Source organism: Myotis lucifugus, unplaced genomic scaffold (assembly GCF_000147115.1).
Source record: "Myotis lucifugus unplaced genomic scaffold, Myoluc2.0 scaffold_1633, whole genome shotgun sequence".
NCBI classification, from domain to species: Eukaryota; Metazoa; Chordata; class Mammalia; order Chiroptera; family Vespertilionidae; genus Myotis; species Myotis lucifugus.
Window position 1 is genome coordinate 29250 of NW_005872681.1, and position 17652 is coordinate 46901.

Genomic DNA, 17652 nt, shown 5'->3' on the forward strand with positions numbered 1-17652 from the left:
CAGGACAGCGGGCAAAGAGGAGGAGCAGATAAGTGCATGGAGATCAGCTCGCCCACCGCTTGCCTTTCTGCAGACTCTCGGCCCCGAAGGAGTGTGTGCGGGAGGAGTCCGGTGTGCACTCTGGAGTGTGGGCAGAGAATGGGCCCACGAGAGCGGTGGCTACAGACCAGTGCCTGGCACGTGGGAAGCCTCAGGGGGTGTTGAATGACAGTAATAACGGTGATAATTTCTATTCACCGAGGGCTGGGCACATATGCTATAAACCGGACTGAATGCTCCTCGCAAGTGTTACTACATCCGCTTTTGCAGATGTGCAAGCTGAGGTTTGGAGAGCTAACGAAGCTGCCCAAGGCCACCACTGCCAGCAAGTGGCACAGCCTGTTTTCAAATGTAAGTTCACCCTCGTGCAGGGCCTGTGCATTTAACTCCTCAGGAAACTGCCACACACCTGTGAGGCCCCCCAAGCCTCTAGATGAGGAAGGGAGACTAAAGCCAGACCCCGGGAACTTGGGGCTGAGGATGAGAAGAGGCAGAGAGGCATGTGGCCGACCCTGGGAGAAGCCGTCAGAGGGATGAGAGAGCCAACACCGGCTTAACCAGGAGAAGCCTCACGTGTGGGCAAGATGCTGGCTTGCCTTCTGTCTGCCCAACCACTGCCCCGAATGAAAACACAAGTAAACTCAAACCCAAGAGGTCAGAACCCAGGATAGAGGACGAACGGTCAGTCATCATTAGAGAAGGACAAGGGCTGCGCAGCCTCAAGGTGTTGCCAAGGCAACATGAGGTGCAGGGCCAGCAAAGAGGCACCGAATCATGCCCTTTTCATTTCTGAGCTGAAGAAATTAAAGAAGTGAATAGGCGATGTACAGAAGAGAAATTGCAGATGACCAATAAGATGTGTAAGGATGCTGAACTTCAATAGTAATTGTGAAATGCAAATATATCCATGATATGATAAAAAGTATAGTAATACTAGAGGCCCTATGCACGAAATTCATGAAAGGGTCTTGGCCCCGGCCCCCACCCACTGTGGTTTTGTCCGGAAGGAAGGACATCCAGAAGGATGTCTGGTCTAATTAGCACATTACACTTTTATTATTATAGGTGTGTTGCTGAGGTTGTGATAATGACAAGCCACTCTGTAGAGGGCAACTGAGCTGCATTTAATAAAACTAAAAACATGCCCACTCTGCACCCAGGAATTCTGCTTCTTGCCTCCCTCCTCCAGAAAGAACCACAGGGCACAGGGAGTCAGGCACAAGGATGCCCTTGGAGCACCTGTGTGACCCCTGGAAACTGGAAATACCCAAATGCCCAACGATAGGAAAATACGGTAGCTAAATAAACTGTTATATTCACATTACAGAATGCTTTGCAGAAGTTAAAAAGAATGAGACAAATGTATATACTAACATGGTCAACTCCCCTTTTTAACAAACACTCCAGAAGAGGTATCTTTACTCTCTTCTGCAATTCCTCTCCTATTCCCTTTCTTTGGTAGTAACAGATACCTCACGTGACATTTATCGCTGTAACCATTGGTAAGTGTGGAGTTCAGTGGCATTTGGTACAGTCACACTGCTATGTAACCATCACCATCATCTACCTCAGAACTTTTCGTCATCTCTGACTGCTTCCTGTTCTCTTTTGACCTCACCCAGTCAGGCTTTCCCTACCGCTCCCACCCAAACTGCTCTCATCAAGGTCACTAATACCCTCATAACTGACCAATCCAAGGGTCACGTCAGTTCTCCCATCCTTGACCCCTTGCAGCACTTGACCGCGTTGGCCTTCCTCCTCCAGCATCGTTTCTACCCTTGGGTTCCAAGACCTCCCTCCTCTCCCCTCCTTCACTGGTCACACTCTCAGTGTCCTCATCTTGCCCACCTCTTGGCGTGCAGTGTCCAGGGATGGTCCTTGGGCCCCATTTCTATCCACACTCGCTGTCTCAGTGATCGCCTTCTGTCTCATGGATTTACACACCATCAATGTGCAGAAGGCTCAACCCTGAACCTGAGATCACATGTCCATTACATACCCACCCGAGCACCTCCAATGCACATCCCACCCTGAAACCTTCTCCCCGTCTGTCAGTGAGACCACGACCCTCAGGCTGGCCCTCACTTCTCCCCTGAATTACTGCTGTGGCCCCTTCTCCAGTCTCCACTCCGACACCTGTCTACAGCCTCTTAGCAGGGCAGCCAGAGAGAGTTTTTCCAGGTGGGAGTGAGCCATGTTGCTCCCTATGACAGCTCTGCAGACTCCCCTTCGTGCTCTGTGGATAATTGGGCCATCACGACAGCCGCAAGGTCCCCAGACCAGGCACGTGACCGCCTAGACCTCCTTGTGTTCCCCAGTCCTGGCCACACTGGTCTCTGTAGCCTCTGGGCCAGCCACACGCTCGCCACCTGGCTCTGACCCGCTGTCCTGTCTCTGCAGGGCCTCCTCTCAGCCCCTCATCTTTACTCAAATGCCATTTTCTCTTGTGATCAAGAGAAAAAAGTACTTTAGAAAAAAAATACTTGGTATTTAATTTTATTTGTATTCTTTTTAAAATTCTCACCTGAGGACTGAGGACATGAAGAGAGAGAGAGAGAAAGAGAGAGAGAGAGAGAGAGAGAGAGAGAGAGAGATCATGCCCCAAGTGGGGATCGAACTCGCAATCCAGTACATGCCCTTTGGGTACACAGGACAGTGATCAACCCACTGAGCCACTCAGGCCGGGCTTGACCACCCTTTTAAAGCTGCATCTGCAACTCTCCCATCTCCCGTTTTCTGCTTTAACATTTACTTAAATTGTACTCTAGCAGTGGAAAGCAAGAGCACAATAACATGAAACAAAAACCATATGAAAAGGGAAGAAAAACACAACATCCAAAAAAAGACATCACCACGCATTTTGGGTGGGACACCTGCTCATGTGGAAGGGACGTGCAGCACATCTCCTGGTGGTGATGTCGGCCAGGGGCGGGCGCCGGCACACAGTGCGCTCTGCGCAGGGAAAGGATGCAGGGAAAGAGAACTTGGAATGGAGCGGAGCTGGGCCCCTTAGGACATCTAAAATAGCAATTAAACATCACGTCTGAGAAATGTTTATGAATAATAACCTGCGACAAGCACCAGGGAGGCGGTGGCCACACACTAACTAGAGCAGTGGTTCTCAACCTTCTGACCCTTTCAATACAGTTCCTCATGTTGTGACCCAACCATAAAATTATTTTTGTTGCTACTTCATAACTGTAATGTTGCTACTGTTATGAATCATAATGTAAATATCTGATATGCAGGATGGTCTTAGGTGACCCCTGTGAAAGGGTCGTTGAACCGCCAAAGGGGTCTCGACCCACAGGTTGAGAACTGCTGAACTAGAGGCTGGCGCTCCGGGCTGGACAGATGGTGCTTCGTGGAAGTGTGGCCCCGACCCAGTGTGGCCTCTGGGGGGCCAGGTCAGGGGCCTCTCTGGAGCCCCTCCCACGGCTTGAGGAAGGCGGGCTCAGTGAGGGCGTGCAGTCGGTCTCCTCAGTCTCCCCAGAGCGGATCATGGATCATGTAGGCCAGTGGTTCTCAACCTTCCTAATGCCGCGACCCTTTAATACAGTTCCTCATGTGGTGACCCCCAATTTCATTGTTACAAATTGAACATAATTAAAGCATATGATTAATCACAAAACAATATGTAATTATATATGTGTTTTCCCAAAGGGGTCGTGACCCACAGGTTGAGAACCGCTGATGTAGGCGCATTCCCTGCTCACACGCCCCACCCCACCCGCCCCACACTTGACACTTGGGAGGCTTCCCCAGTGGCTGTATCTGCAACCCTCCAGGCACCTGTGTTTGCAGGGCCCCTGGCTCCTGGAGCACACCTTGCCCAGGCACTTGGAGAACCTAGTTTACGCTCCCCCACCCCAGCCCTGGCCTAAGCTCCTGGGTGTGGGAGCCCCAAGCCCCTGCAGCCCGGGTCTCATGGGAAGCCACTCAGGGGTGACGAGGCAGATGTCACACGTCAGAGCCCCCGGTGCTCAGGGCGAGCCCTCCCTTTGCTGGGCTTTGCACCCCAGCTTGGCTCTCACCTTCTGTCCTGCTCCCCCCACCTCACTGGTATCCCGAGGGCATGAAAATCCTCACCAGGGTCTCCTTCAGAGGACATCACCTACCACACCGCCTTTGGCCTTTAGAACAGACTGTGCAATACCAGCCTTGGGGAGCCACTGGGGCGCCTGGCCGCTGCTCAGGGCGGGCCTGCAGCCAGCCAGGCTGTTCCCCTGGGCAGCGCTGTAAGTGCTGCAGGCCCGGAGTGAGCAGAGTGGCTGCGTAGGGGCTCAAGGCCACTGATTTATCAAATCAATGGGATGTTAAAGCTGGTGGGGAAGGCGGGGAGGTAGCGAGAGGGCTCTCAGAGCTGAATTGATTTAAAGGGTAAGCACTGAGGCTGAGATTGATTGAGAAGAGAGAGGGGAGGTAATGGAAGGGGCACTGGAGGGGGCTGGACAAATGGTTTCATCAAGTTAATGTGATTTGCAGCCAAGGGCGAGGGAGTAGCCAGGCCCACGCTGTCCTGGGAGCACTGCTCGACCCGCTGGTTCACTACATGATGTTCCCGAGGACCCACCGCTCAGATAGGTTTTTAATTTGTTACTTAGCTTCTCTCTGGGCTCACGGGCCACCTGTTCTTTGCTGGGTCCCCCATCTGAGGGGTCACCAGCCAGGCCTCCTAATGGGCCTCCCTGCAGGGCCTGGAGGACGAAGGACAAGAGCACAGCCTCCCCCCAGAAGGGAAAGCACTAACTCGAAAGCAGTGGTGCTGAGGGGTCTAGGGAGCTTGGGTTCCCATCATGGTTATTTTAATGATGTGAAAGTATCGATAGAAAATATCACATTAAGTGGTTTGTATTGGCTGCTCTGGGTCTTCCTCCTGGCCCAGCTCGACCTGCACGTCCATGCCCTGTGCACCCCCAGAGTCCACTGGATCCAGTGTTCATTCATCCGGTCACAGAGCTCACGGGGCCTCCTGTGCATCCACCTGTGCTAGCACCGGGCATGGGGGTGGAAGGCACAACCCTGCCCTGGCAGCGGTGACGGGGCAACAAAGACACCCAAATACAGGAGACTCATCACGGCAAGTAGAAGGGGAAGTGGGAGCGTGAAGGCAGCAGCCTGACCAGGCGGGAGGCCGGTGGCAGTGGTGAGGCCAGAGCGGGTGGAGAGTGGGTGCGCCATTACAGCGACTGGCACATTGTTTTAGCTGCAGGCCCCTGGGCACAGCAAAGACCGGAGCACTCTCGCCCTCCCTGCTCCTTCCTAAAAGCAGGGCATCAGTTTCCCTTTACAGGGCGCCTCCCCTCCTGCACGGGGAGCGCACCGTGCGAGGGTCACTGTCATCAGACTTCAGTCCGCATCGCAGACATCACTGAACACGGTTCCCCACCGACGTTCCGTCACCTCCCACCCTGGCTCTGCCTGCTCTTTGAGGCGTCACCTCTTTCCTGTGAAGTCCCCCCAAACACTGTCAGTGATTTACATGTCTTTCCTTCTGTTAATTTGTCTTTTATAAGCTCAATTTGCTGGCCTCAGGCTCAGAACATAGCCGGGGAGAGGAAACGGGTTTCCTCCCTACACTATGGAGGGTCAGGGGAGAAGAGGGAGCCGGTAGGGGTTACAGGAAGACGTCAGGGCGAGAGCCTGGCGTCACACCCAGGAAGCCTGGCTCCTGGCTCTTAAAACCCTGACTATGCCAGGTCCCCGGTCCCTGCCCTAGAACAACCACACCCTAACGCTGCTCCCCAAGACTAATGAACACCTGCTGCTCTTAGAAAGTCAAGCCTGGTGGACTCCCTCTAACTATCCACAGGCTGGCCCCCCCTCCACCCCCGCCCTGGGGGTCTCTGCTGCCTCCTCTCCTTGGAAAGGTTGTGCCCCCATCAGGGTGCAGACAGCTTTAGCTGATTGACGTGCACATGACGTCGCATGACAAGGCCTCTGTGGGCCTGTGTGCACCTCACTCTTTCCAAGCCAGCGACAGGTCCCCTCGTGGCTGTTCCCGCGGGACGCCGGCACCTGTGAGCCCGCCAGCCTCGAGCCGGCTCACCCTGAAGTATCCGTGCGGCTCTTTCCTGCGCTGTTGGTTTGAGGTTCCCGAAGCAGGGCGCTGGCTTTGTCTGCAATGCTGCGCTCAAAGACGATGGGAAAACCAGATCCACAGACTGTCCCTCGGTAGCGATCTTGGTTCGGAAGAAATCTGCCCCAGGACTTGTCCTACCCAGGCCTGTCTCCACACGATGAAGGTCAGAGGGCACGAGATCACTGGTTCGGTTCCTGTGACCAGAGGAGTGGCAGCAGGAGACCCCAAACACAGAACCTCAGTTTCCTACTTTCCCCAGCTGGGCCCGCAGACAGGCCGCGTGAGGTCCTGAAACGGGCTCAGGGTTTGCAGGCTGAGGCCCTTTCAGCCTCGTGGAGCCCAGGTGTCCACGAGAAATGGCAGCAAACACAAACCCTGCGGACGCCCTGGACTGCAATGCTTCGTGCTTGGAGGAAGCCCGCTCCCTCCTAGGGACCCTGCCGGACCTTGTCCCTTGTCCGGAGCTGGCCAGGCGGGCGGCCTCGGCTCCGGGGCAGACCTGCAGGCCACTCACTAGGAGCCTCGGGTCGGTGAGTTGACGTAATTCGATATCAGTTATCGATTTTGTTTCTGCCTGCCTACCAGCCATTAGCTTGGATCAATACACTCCGCTTTGGCTGAGTAATCACTGAGGCTGTTGACATTTCGGTGGAGTCAGGGCAGGTCCCGGCTGCCTTCCTGGGGGAGCCCAAGGCAGCCTCCAACCCCGTGGTCTAGCCCAGGCCGGGCCTGTTTGGCAAGCATTTATCTCCACTTCCCACCAGTAAGTTCGGCGGCAGTCCAGCCGGAGCTCCCCTGGCCAGACGTGGTGGCTCCTGTGTCCCGAGTGTCCGAGTGCTGGCGCGTGAACTCGGGCATCTTCCTCGGGAAGAACTCCGAGCTCCCATGGCGGGGATCTGGGAGAAGAGGCAGGAGCGGGTGGAGTCTTGGGTTCCAGCGCCTCTCTCCAGGGCACAAACTGCCCTCCTGTGCCCGGGCCTGGGCAGCAGCAGGCAGATGCAGTCAGGGGGCAGGCAAAGTGCCCGGGGCAGGGGCGCCTGCAGGCAGCCCTGAGGGCTCTCAGCACTTGTGCTCTGAGGACGAGCCCGGTGTCCCCTCAAGCCCTGAGGATGGCAGGTGGGAAGCACACACTCCCACAACACCTACTGGATGCGCACCCTCCCTGACTCAGGGCCACTCCCTGCAGACGCACCACCCGTACTGCAGCCGTCCAGCCAGGCCACTATGTCACTGCCCTGCTTAACGCCCTACCTGATATGAGCTGAGCCTCTCCCCCCCGCCCCCCCACCGTCCCTGGTCCCCCCACTGCCTTCCTGCATTGCAGCCACCCTGGTCTCCCAGTACGTCCTGCACGAGCATGTGCCTCGGACCTTGTCACAGGCTTCCCCCTGGATGGCTTCCCCTCTGATGTCCGCAGGGCCTGGTGCATGAGGATGAGGCACCCGGTCGTGTTCAGGAGCCTCAGGGGTTTAAATCCCAGCACTGCCGCCTGGCAGGTCCCCTCCTGGCCGGTAAGTTCTCGCTGGGACACAGTCTCCTCATCTGAGAAACAGGACAGTGCTCTCTCTCAGCACGGTGTCCTGGAGAGGAAGGGACTGCACACAGGCAGGTGTCCCAGGACATCACAGGGCGGCCCAGCGCGGCAGCGAGGCCGGGAGCGGGGACAAGGCTGGAGCAGGCAGCACCCTGCAAAGAGGTGGGTGGACAGCCACGTGGCCTTGGACAGGCATGGACTTGCGAGCTGGTCTCGCGTTTGGCGAACGAGTGCCGTGCTCGGGCTTTTCTCATCGAGGGGTGCCCAGCACTGTCGGCCTTGCCAGGCCTGCCCTGGGCTGTGGGGGGGCACAGTACAGTTGCCTCATGAGCTGCGTTTGCTCTGAAGCAGGCTCCCTGTGTTCATAGGCACGAGCTGTGTCTCTGCTCTGGTTAAATACTTGGTCAGTGCAAAGGGATTAAATAGACGAGTCTAACTCCTCATGCGCGGGGGAGAAGGCATCGGAGGGGCATTCGAGCTGCTGATTTTGTCAGAAATTGGTGCTGCAACACCACAGCGGCCCAGCAGCAGAGGGGGCCGGACCTGCCTGAGCCCACGCACCTGGGCACCAATGCCAGCCCTGCAGCCACCCCTAGTTGAGGTGCCCACCCTCCGCAACCCATTTAATCCTGACCCCTCGCCTTTCCCACGCCTGCTGTGTGGCCAGGCTGCCTTTCAGACGAACAAATCTAAGCCGGACCAGGCCAGAGTGGGTGGCAGAGCCCACCTTCCGTTGCTGCCCCTGCCTGGCGACAGCGCTGTGCATACCTGCCCGCAGAGAGAGGGGCTGGCCAGGAAGCAGACACCCGCAGCACGGGGCCCAGTTTGCTCGGGACACCGCCTGCCCCCCTGGCCTCCGGACACAGCTAGACTGGGAGTGAGAGTGGGGGAGGGGGAGGGGAAGGCTTACAGACCTCAGAGCACTGTGCTGAGCTGCTCCCAGTCCTGTGAGGAGTGTGACTGGAGCATCTTCCTGATGCCGCCTCCACTTCCTCCCTGTCTCACAGTGTTGGTGTACGGACTAAACTGGGGGTGCATGTAAGTGGAAGTCCAGCACATGTCTGCACGCCCGAACCACTCCAGGCACTCTTCCCACTGTCCTCCCTTCCCTAAAGAATGTTAGAAGGAGAGGGTCCCCACTTATGATTATTCCATTTACATGAAGTTTAAGAACAACGCTCTATGGTGACAGGTCAGGAGAGGGAGTCTGGTTTGAGGAGGGACTGGAAGAGACACAGGGAGCGTCTGGGTTGAAGGAAGTGCTCCTTCTCTTGATCCATCTGTGCACCTGTGACCCGTGTACGTCACTCTGTAAATTACACCGCAATTAAAAAGCGAGAGCCCCGGCTGGTGTGCTCAGGGGGTGGAGCGTTGGCCCTCTCACCGAAGGGTCATGGGTTCAATTCCCTGTCAAGGGCATGTACCCGGGTTGCAGGTTCGATCCCCAGCCCAGTTGGGGCGTGTGGGGGAGGCAACCAGTCAATGTCTTTCTCTCTCTCTCCCCCATCCATCCCTCCTTTCCACTCTCTCTAAAAAATCAATGGAATAAATATCCTTGGGTAAGGATTAATAAAAAAAAAAAGGAAAAATATTAGGAGTGAACAATGAGAATGCTAGGATATTGAAAAAATCAGGCTGCAATGTTCTTTGAGGCCACAGCTGTTCAAAGACCCAAATCAGGAATTACTCCTGTGACCAGGTCCCTGGGGCTCATCTGAGGGCATCTGCAGTTTCATTTCGGTTCTGAGCAAACTTCTGGAAGGGAGAAAGGAGAGAGCGCTGTGAGGTGGAAGGCTGGCCAGTGGTGGACAACGTCCAGGCAGGAGGCTGCAGCCCTTGGGGAAGGTGTCAGCTCTGAGCAGCGGTGCCAGGGCCTGGCCTGGCCTGAGGGGACCCCTGGGTGAGTCTCCCTGGCCTTCCTTCTCCACCACAGGCTCCTGCCTGTCAGACCTCCAGTCCCTGGCTGAGCTCCGGCCCAGGCCCTGGCTCCACCCTCCGTGACCGGCTCTCATGGACGCCGCCTTGGCAGGCCTCACTGACCGCTCTCCTAGCCCTGGTTCTCTCTGCATTTCAGGCAGAGCCAGACGCCATCCCACCAAAGTAAGCACCCTCCCTTTGCTGTCCCTCTCTCAGGATGTAGGGAGCCCTCGGAGTACCTGCCAAGCCTGGGCGGGCAGCACGAGCACACCCCGGAGGTCTGCCACTCAGAGCCAAGCAATTAAAGGTCTGTGAACCCGGACGCCCTGAAGAGCAGGAACTTCCCTCTGAACAACCCTCACGTTTGAACTGGCATGAGGTCACATGACCTCTAGACTAGCGCCCCTCCACCACATCTCAAGCCTTGGGGTGCCACCTGCAGTCTCCTGTCCTTCTACCCCCTTCATTCCCCACCCCCAGAGGCAGCCACTTCCAACCACTTCAGTATTTATCTTTGGTATTTATCTCTACATTTCTAAACAGTATTTACTTCATCTTTTTTCTCTTTGATCCCCCCACCTAGCTAATTAACACATCCACCATTCCATCTTCACATGTTTATCTTTTTTTTTTTTTGGTGTGAACATTTCAGTTCTGCTCTCTTAGCAAAGTTCAATGATCCCCACAGTGTTATCACTACAGTCACCATGCTTACTCCATTAGAGCCTCAGACCTCATTCATCTTACAGCTGACAATGTGGACCCTCGCACAGCCTCTCCCTGTTCCCCACCCCCGCCCGTGGCGGCCACGTTTCCACACTGTCTCTGTGAGTTGGCCTTTTCTTTTTAGATCCCACATACAAGGAGGCTCTGCAGTACTTGCCGCTCTCTGTCTGGCCTATTTCACTCAGCACAATGCCCCGAGGTCCATCCATGTTGCCACAAAGGGCAGGATTTCCTTCTTCCTCATGTCTGAATAATACTCCATTGTACATAAAAACATATGTTATGTAACATGTATACAGTAGGCCCTTGAACAACACAGGCTTAAACTGCACGGGTCGAGTTATATGCAGATTTTTTCAATAAATACGTATAGCACTGTAAATGTATTCTCTTTCTTACAATTTTCTTAATAACATTTTTTTCTAGCTTATTTTATTGTGAAAATATAGCATATAACTCATATAACATACAAAATATGTGTTAATTCACTGTTTATGCTATCGGCAAGGCTTCCGGTCAACAGCAGGATGTTAGTAGTTAAGTTTTGGGAGAGTCAAAAGTTATACACGGATTTTTGACTGCATGGGGGTCAGTGTCTCAAGCCCCCCATGGTATTTAAGGGTCGACTGTACATATATGTAAATATATATTCATATATATCTATGTATATGTCTGTATATACACACACATATATAACACAATGTCATACTATATGTAATATATATAGTGTATAATATATACCACATCTTCTTTACCCATTCAGCCACTGATGGACATGTAGGCTGTTTCCAGACCTTGGCCGTTGTGAATGGTGCTTCAGTGAACATGGGAGCACAGGAATCCCTTTGAGATCCTATTTTCATTTCCTTTGGATCTAGAACCAAAAGTGGGAATCCTGAACCATCTGATAGTTCCATTTTTAATTTTCTGAAAAACTTCCATACTGTTTTCCATAGTGGCTGCACCAATTTACATTCCCACCAATAGTGAGCCAGGATTCCATTTCTCCACATCCTTGCCAACATTTATCACTTCTGTTTTTGGTAACAGCCATTCTAACAGGAATAAGGTGGTATCTCATGTGGTTTTGACTTGCATTTCCTTGACGATTAGTGATGTTGAGCACCTTTTCATGCACCTGTTGGTCATTTGTATTTTTTCTTTGAAAAAAAGTCTATTCAGTTCTTCAGTCCATTTTAAAAGTGGATTTTTTGAGGGGGTTATTGAATTGTAGAAGTTCTTTATAGATTTTGGATATTAACCCCTTATCAGATCTATGCTTTGCAAATATGTTCTCTGTAGGTTGTCTTTTCATTTTGCTGATGACTTCCTTTGATGAGCAGGCTTTTAGTTTGATGTAGCCCCACTTGCTTATTTTTGTTGCCTTTGCTTTGGTCAAATCCAAATAATCATTATGAAGACTGAGGTCAAGGAGCTTATCCCGTATGTTTTCTTCTAGGATTTCAGGTCTTACATTCACATCTTTCATCATTTTGAGCTGATTTTTGTGTGTGGGATGAGATAGGCATCCAGCTTCACACTCTTGCATGTGGCTGTCCAGTTTTCCCAACACTATTTATCTTTTCCCCATTGGATATTCCTGGCTCCTTTGTTATAAATTACTTGCACAGGCTTATTTCTGGGCTTTCTGTTCTGCTCCACTGACCGGTGTGCCACAGATCACTTTTATGCCACATTACTTCTTGATTTTCTCTTTTAAGAATTATCTGTTAACTTTTCGCTATGGAAGGTGAGGATTTTATTTCTTTCACTCCCCTGTCCCCACCACACACAAGCACCCACCCAGCCTTCCAATATAGGTCTATTACAATTTTGGTTTGGTCAATACACAGAATTCGCATTATTAGTACTATGTAATTGCTGGTCCCAGTTGAGCTATGTAGTGAACTGTAATAATTTTTCCTTTCATGCATCACTTTTTGCTTTTCCTGGAGTTCACAATTACCTTTTTTCCATTTGCTTAGTTTTCCACTACATATTAATAATTCAACCTTAAATATTTCAACAGTTGTCTAAATCTAATCTCTATGTTCATATGTGTTGGGCACCTTCTTAAAAATATCACTGCTTTTTATTACTCAGAATCCATGGCTCCTAGGAGACAGGTAGGGCAGTGCACAGTGGTTTGAGGCTACCGTGAATCCCTGTGCTGGGTGAGGCAGAGGTCAGAGGCCTCAGAGTAAGAAAGACATGAATAGGAATTCCACCACTTGTTGGCAGGGCACCATGATTCTCCTTTCACATCTGTTGAGATGGGAACATGATGCTTCATCATAGTATAGTTATGAGAATAAAGCCACTGGAAGTACTCTCTCTCACTCATAGGACTTTCTCTCTCTATTCCCAGAGTGTTGTCCAGGCTCTACACAATCACCAAGGCTTACAAGACACCAGTACTCCTGCTAAAGGAGAAAGCCAACCCTGCTATAGCTTTGCTCGTCAGCCTAACAATTTCCTCTAAAAGAAGGGGCCTCGCTTGGCTGGTGTGGCTCAGTGGTTGAGCATTAACCCATGAACTGGAAGGTTGTGGTTCCATTCCCAGTCAGGGCACATGCCTGGGTTGCAGGCTTAATCCCTAGTAGGAAGCATGCAGGAGGCAGCCGATTAATGATTCTCTCTCATCATTGATGTTTCTATCTCTCTCCTTCTCCCTTCCTCTCTGAAATCAATAAAGACACACACGCACACACACACACATATGCACACACACAGAAGGGGCCTCCTAATGGCAAATGTCAATTTTATTTTAAAACTAGAGGCCCAGTGCACGAAACTTGTGCACTGAGGGGCGGTTCCTCAGCCCAGCCAGTGCCCTCTCACAGTCCAGGAGCCCCACGATTGATCGCCCCAAAGAGGTAGGCCCTGCCCACCCATCGCAGCCCACCAGTCGGGCGATCGTGGAGCCCCCCGATTGACCACCCTGCTGGCCGGTGGCCTGGGCCTCCCTCTGCAGTGTGATCATGGGGCAATGGCCGGGCCCCTGACCAATCGCATTGCACCCGCCTTGGCTGGCCTGGTGACAGTGAGTGTCATAGAATGGTCGTCAGGATGGTCGTCCGGATGGTCATTTTGCTGTTCAGCCGTTCAGTCGATTTGCATATTACACTTTTATTATTATAGATATTTTAAACAAAGGCAGAAATTCTAAAAGAAAATTTGACAGATGGATGAAATAAAAATTAAAAACGTATGCACATCTGCATAAAAGAAAAAAATACCCTAAAAGGCAAGTAACAAATTAGGAAAATATTTGTAACATGTAAGTCAGCCAAGGGAGGGGCCAACTTTCCTACGGACCTGGGCCATTAGGGCAGACAGTCCCCTCCTCCCTTCCTTCTTCCCCTTCCTTCCTTCCTTCCAAATATATGTACTGAGTGACCACCAAGTGCCTGGTCCCTGCCCTCACAGCTCACAGTCCAGTGGAGTGGCAGACATTCACAGATAAACCCACTGAGGAGTGTACAACTGGAGTCCATGCAAGGTGCATGCTGTTAAGAAGAGGAAAGCAGGGAACAGAGAACCCAGCTGAGACTGAGGTGTGTGGGAGGACATTTTTGGTGACAACTGAGCTGAGAACTGGAGAGTGAGTCCCAGTTAAGGAATGTGTGTGTGTGTGTGTGTGTGTGTGTGTGTGTGTGTGTGTGTGTTGACACCTGCCTCTAACTGCTTCTTGGAAGTTGAGCTCAGCCAGGACACAACAGTTGACCAAACGTAGTTCTATATGCAGGTAAGGGACAGTAGGGTTTTCCTCGGGAGGTTCTCAATGCTGGCACCTCCCTGTCCCCAGGAAAGAGATGAGAGGATGGGGACCTGCCAGGAAGCTGACAGGGAGGAGTCCCTGGGAAGTCCCTGTCTGTAGAGCAGCCTTTTGCCAGACTCCAGAGCTCCTGAGCTGGCTGACTGGGCTGATGGTATTAATTTCCCAGAAAGAGACCCAGTCTTTGCCACACAACAGCGTGGGCCTCGCCGTGGCGGGTCTGGGAGTGTATTTGGAATGTACAGTCTGGAGCAGCCTGGACAAGGCAGTGTCTGGATAGCGGGGGCTGAGAATCGCATGCTGTGACTTCCTGTGCTTATAACACGTATCCTGCTCAATTCCTAAAAGGCTGGAATGAGTCTTGAAAGTTCTTCTGTACCAGAGCCCACATTTTCCAAGGCACATGTATCTAATGGTCTCCATTTCTCCCAAAACGTCCGGAGGGAGGGTGATTCCTTAACGAGCTGCGAGCCTGACCCTGTGGGACCCAGTCCTTGACCGGCCTCAGCCTCAGGCTGTGTCTGCTGCCCCCTCCTCCCCGCTCCACCTCCTGGTCCAGTGCTCCCTGTCCTCCCATGGCATATGCCTCCTCCCTCCATCACCCTGTGCCTAGGCAGGTGCCCATCATCCTTCAGCTTACAGCTCAAGCACCCTCACTTCCTCTGGACCCTTCACTTACAGTCTGTGCTCTTAGAATGCTTCTTGGCATGGTTTCTGATCACACATTTTTGTGGTTGATCGCTATTAATGACCAATGAATAGCTTCATAGATTTCATCTTTTAACACATCTTGTCAGGTAATATCATCTAGTAGAGGGTTTCTCACCATCAGCACTATTGACATTTCGGACCAGATAATCCTTGTCGTGGGCTGTCCTCTGCATTGTGGGTGTTTAGCAGCATCCCTGGCCTCTACCCACTGGATGCCAGGAGCACCCCTCCGTCGGAACAACCAAGACCGCCTCCAGACAGTGCCACGTGTCTCCCCGGGGACAAAATCACTCCCACGGAGAACCACTGACCAGAACAATCGCTCAATAAGGAGTTTGGGTTGTCAAAGTCAGGCTTCCCGACAGCCCTGGCCTGAGGCGTTGACCTTTCTGGCCTGCACTGGCCAGCAGACACACAGTGTGGGCCACTGTGTAGTTCTAGCAGTTACATTAAAAGAAACAAAAAGACAGAACAGGTGAGAAGAATGTCAATAATATATGTGATTGAACCCAGTATAGCCAAATACTGTCCTTTCAGCATGTTATCAATAATTATGAATGAGATATTTTGCGCTCTGTTTTTCCTGCCAATCATCAAAATCGAGTGTGATTTTCTCGATTTGGGCAGCCAAGGTGCAGCGCTGAGCAGCCACATGTAGGGATGGGAGGTGGCCCCCGCTCTCTCCGCTGGTTGTCACCAATGGCACCAGCCTCCGCAGAGCCATGCACAGCCCTCCTTACCCACGGGGCCCACAGGTCACACTCCACCTGCGCACCCCACAGGTGGGGCTCTGATGGCTCTGACTACAGGTTGGGGGCCAGCCTCCCCCTACTCTCAGGCGCCTGCGACAGGCTACTGACATGGGTGTGCTGCCTGCGCATTCACAGGAGCTGGAGGGTCCCCGCCATCCACACAGGTGAGTCTCACACTGTTTCCAAGCTCCCCCGGCAGCTGCCTCACCCACCTCCAAACACCCCTCACGCTCTGTGCTCACAGGGAGGCTCAGCCCTCCACAGACTGGCCACCTGGAAAGACACTCTGTTTTCTTAAGAGACAGATGTTCTCATCTAAGATGACACGCCCTAGCCAAGAAGCTGCTGTCCAGAAAGCTGTCTCTGGCTCTGGGACTTGTCCAGAGGCCGCTCTGTAGGGACACTGGGTGCAAGACCCTCCCATCCCCTCTCCCTTACTGTCTCTGTCCCACTTCCCTCCCCCCACAGCGCCCTCATCTCCAGGCCGCCCAGCTGTCGGGAGTCCTCAGGGGACCACCTGCCCCCCAGGACCTGAGGAACTGCTTCCGCAGCCCAGCCTTGGCCACGCCAAAAGCTCTGCCTGGCAGCCCCAGGCGGTGAGTGCGACCCCCACTCAGACCAGCTTCCTCAGAAGCCAGGGCACCGCCTCCCTGGCGAGGCCCACGTTTAGTTGGCTGCTGGGACAAAGTTTCTCCAAAGTTGTCACCTGGTCACATGGAGCAACCCAAGGCCTCAGTGAAACATAGACTATGGGGAGAAGCTGCACACCCACTGAGGCACTAAGACAGCCACTGCCCCTTTGCAGGCTCAGGTCTGACCCCCACTGACCCCCACGCTCCTCACCTCCGTCTGAGCCCCCCCCGCGCAGCAGCCAGCCCAGTGACCACACATTCACGGGAGACCCACGCACCCTGTGCCCAGACCCGCCCGCGAAGCCCGACTTACCCCTCCTGGCTTGCCTGACCTTTGGGCTCAGCATGTCCCTGCAGCCCCCGGGCCAGTGTCGCGGGGTCAGTCATGCTGTCATCACTTCCCTTTTCTCTTCCTCTCGCCCAGTCGTCCCTCATGCCCCGCAAGAGCCCTATGGCCACTGGGTCAGCAGCGAGGCTCGCTGGGCTCCATCTTCTGGCTGCGGAGCGCAGGTTTGCCTGGGACTACATACACCTCGATGCATTATTTATCCAGATCCCAGGATTAATTCCCGGCCCAGCGAGCCATTAAGAAGTTCTGTACCCTCTGCTGATCCATCCCTGGGCAGGGCGCATGCAGCAGCGGGTCCCAGAGCTAAGCCCAGCGGGCGCGCGGGCGGGGCGGGTCCGCGGGGAGGACCCGGCGAGGCGTCCGGGCGGTGGGGCGGTGCCGGCTCGGACCCGCCCTCTGCGCTGGGAGGGCTCCTGGGGCTGCGCCAGACACCGGGAGGGAGGCGCAGGGAAATCTGCGGGCGCGGGTGCCCGCTGCCGGCTGGCCGAGGTCTGGTTGGGGGGTGAGGGGGAGGAGGTGGGAGAGCGCTCTTGGGGAGAGGTTGGCCGAGACCCCTGCAGGCCAAAGACCCCCACTCCCACCCCCAGGGCCCGTCCAATGGGACCTACAATGCCCCACGTTTCCTGCCAGAAGGGCCCAGGAGGCGGGCGGGAGCGCGGGCTTCCACCTGTTCCTTGAAAGACAGGTGTGACCGGGCGCCTGGCGGCTCCAGGTCCCCGGGGGACTGGCCATCGGGGAGATGCCCGCAGGGACGTTACCTTTCTCTGCTAACTCGGTAAGGGCCCTGGAGTAAGGATGAGTGGGGAGGACTTAGTTCCTAGCATCTGAGGACGGTTTCCTGAGGAGCGGCTCTGCTCACTGCGGTGCTAGTTTAATACTAGCATAGCTCTAGCGTGTATAGTGGGGTTGGGGGGGGGGACCTCAATATCCTAAAAATTGCCCAAGAATGCCATCTCAGCAATCACTGTCATTCCCTAGGCACCTGCTGTGTGCCCAGCAATGAAGTGGTGTTTATATTCAACATCTCACTTAATTCTTTTTTTAAAAAAACATATTTCATTGATTTTTTACAGAAAGGAAGGGAGAGAGATAGAGAGTTAGAAACATCGATGAGAGAGAAACATCGATCAGC

The 17652-nt window shown here is 53.6% G+C and overlaps 1 pseudogene; it reads right to left on the bottom strand.

Moving 5' to 3' along the window:
• LOC102418655 overlaps positions 1 to 16518 on the bottom strand; it is a 40338-nt pseudogene extending 23820 nt beyond the window's left edge.
• Positions 16519 to 17652: the final 1134 nt, after the last annotated feature.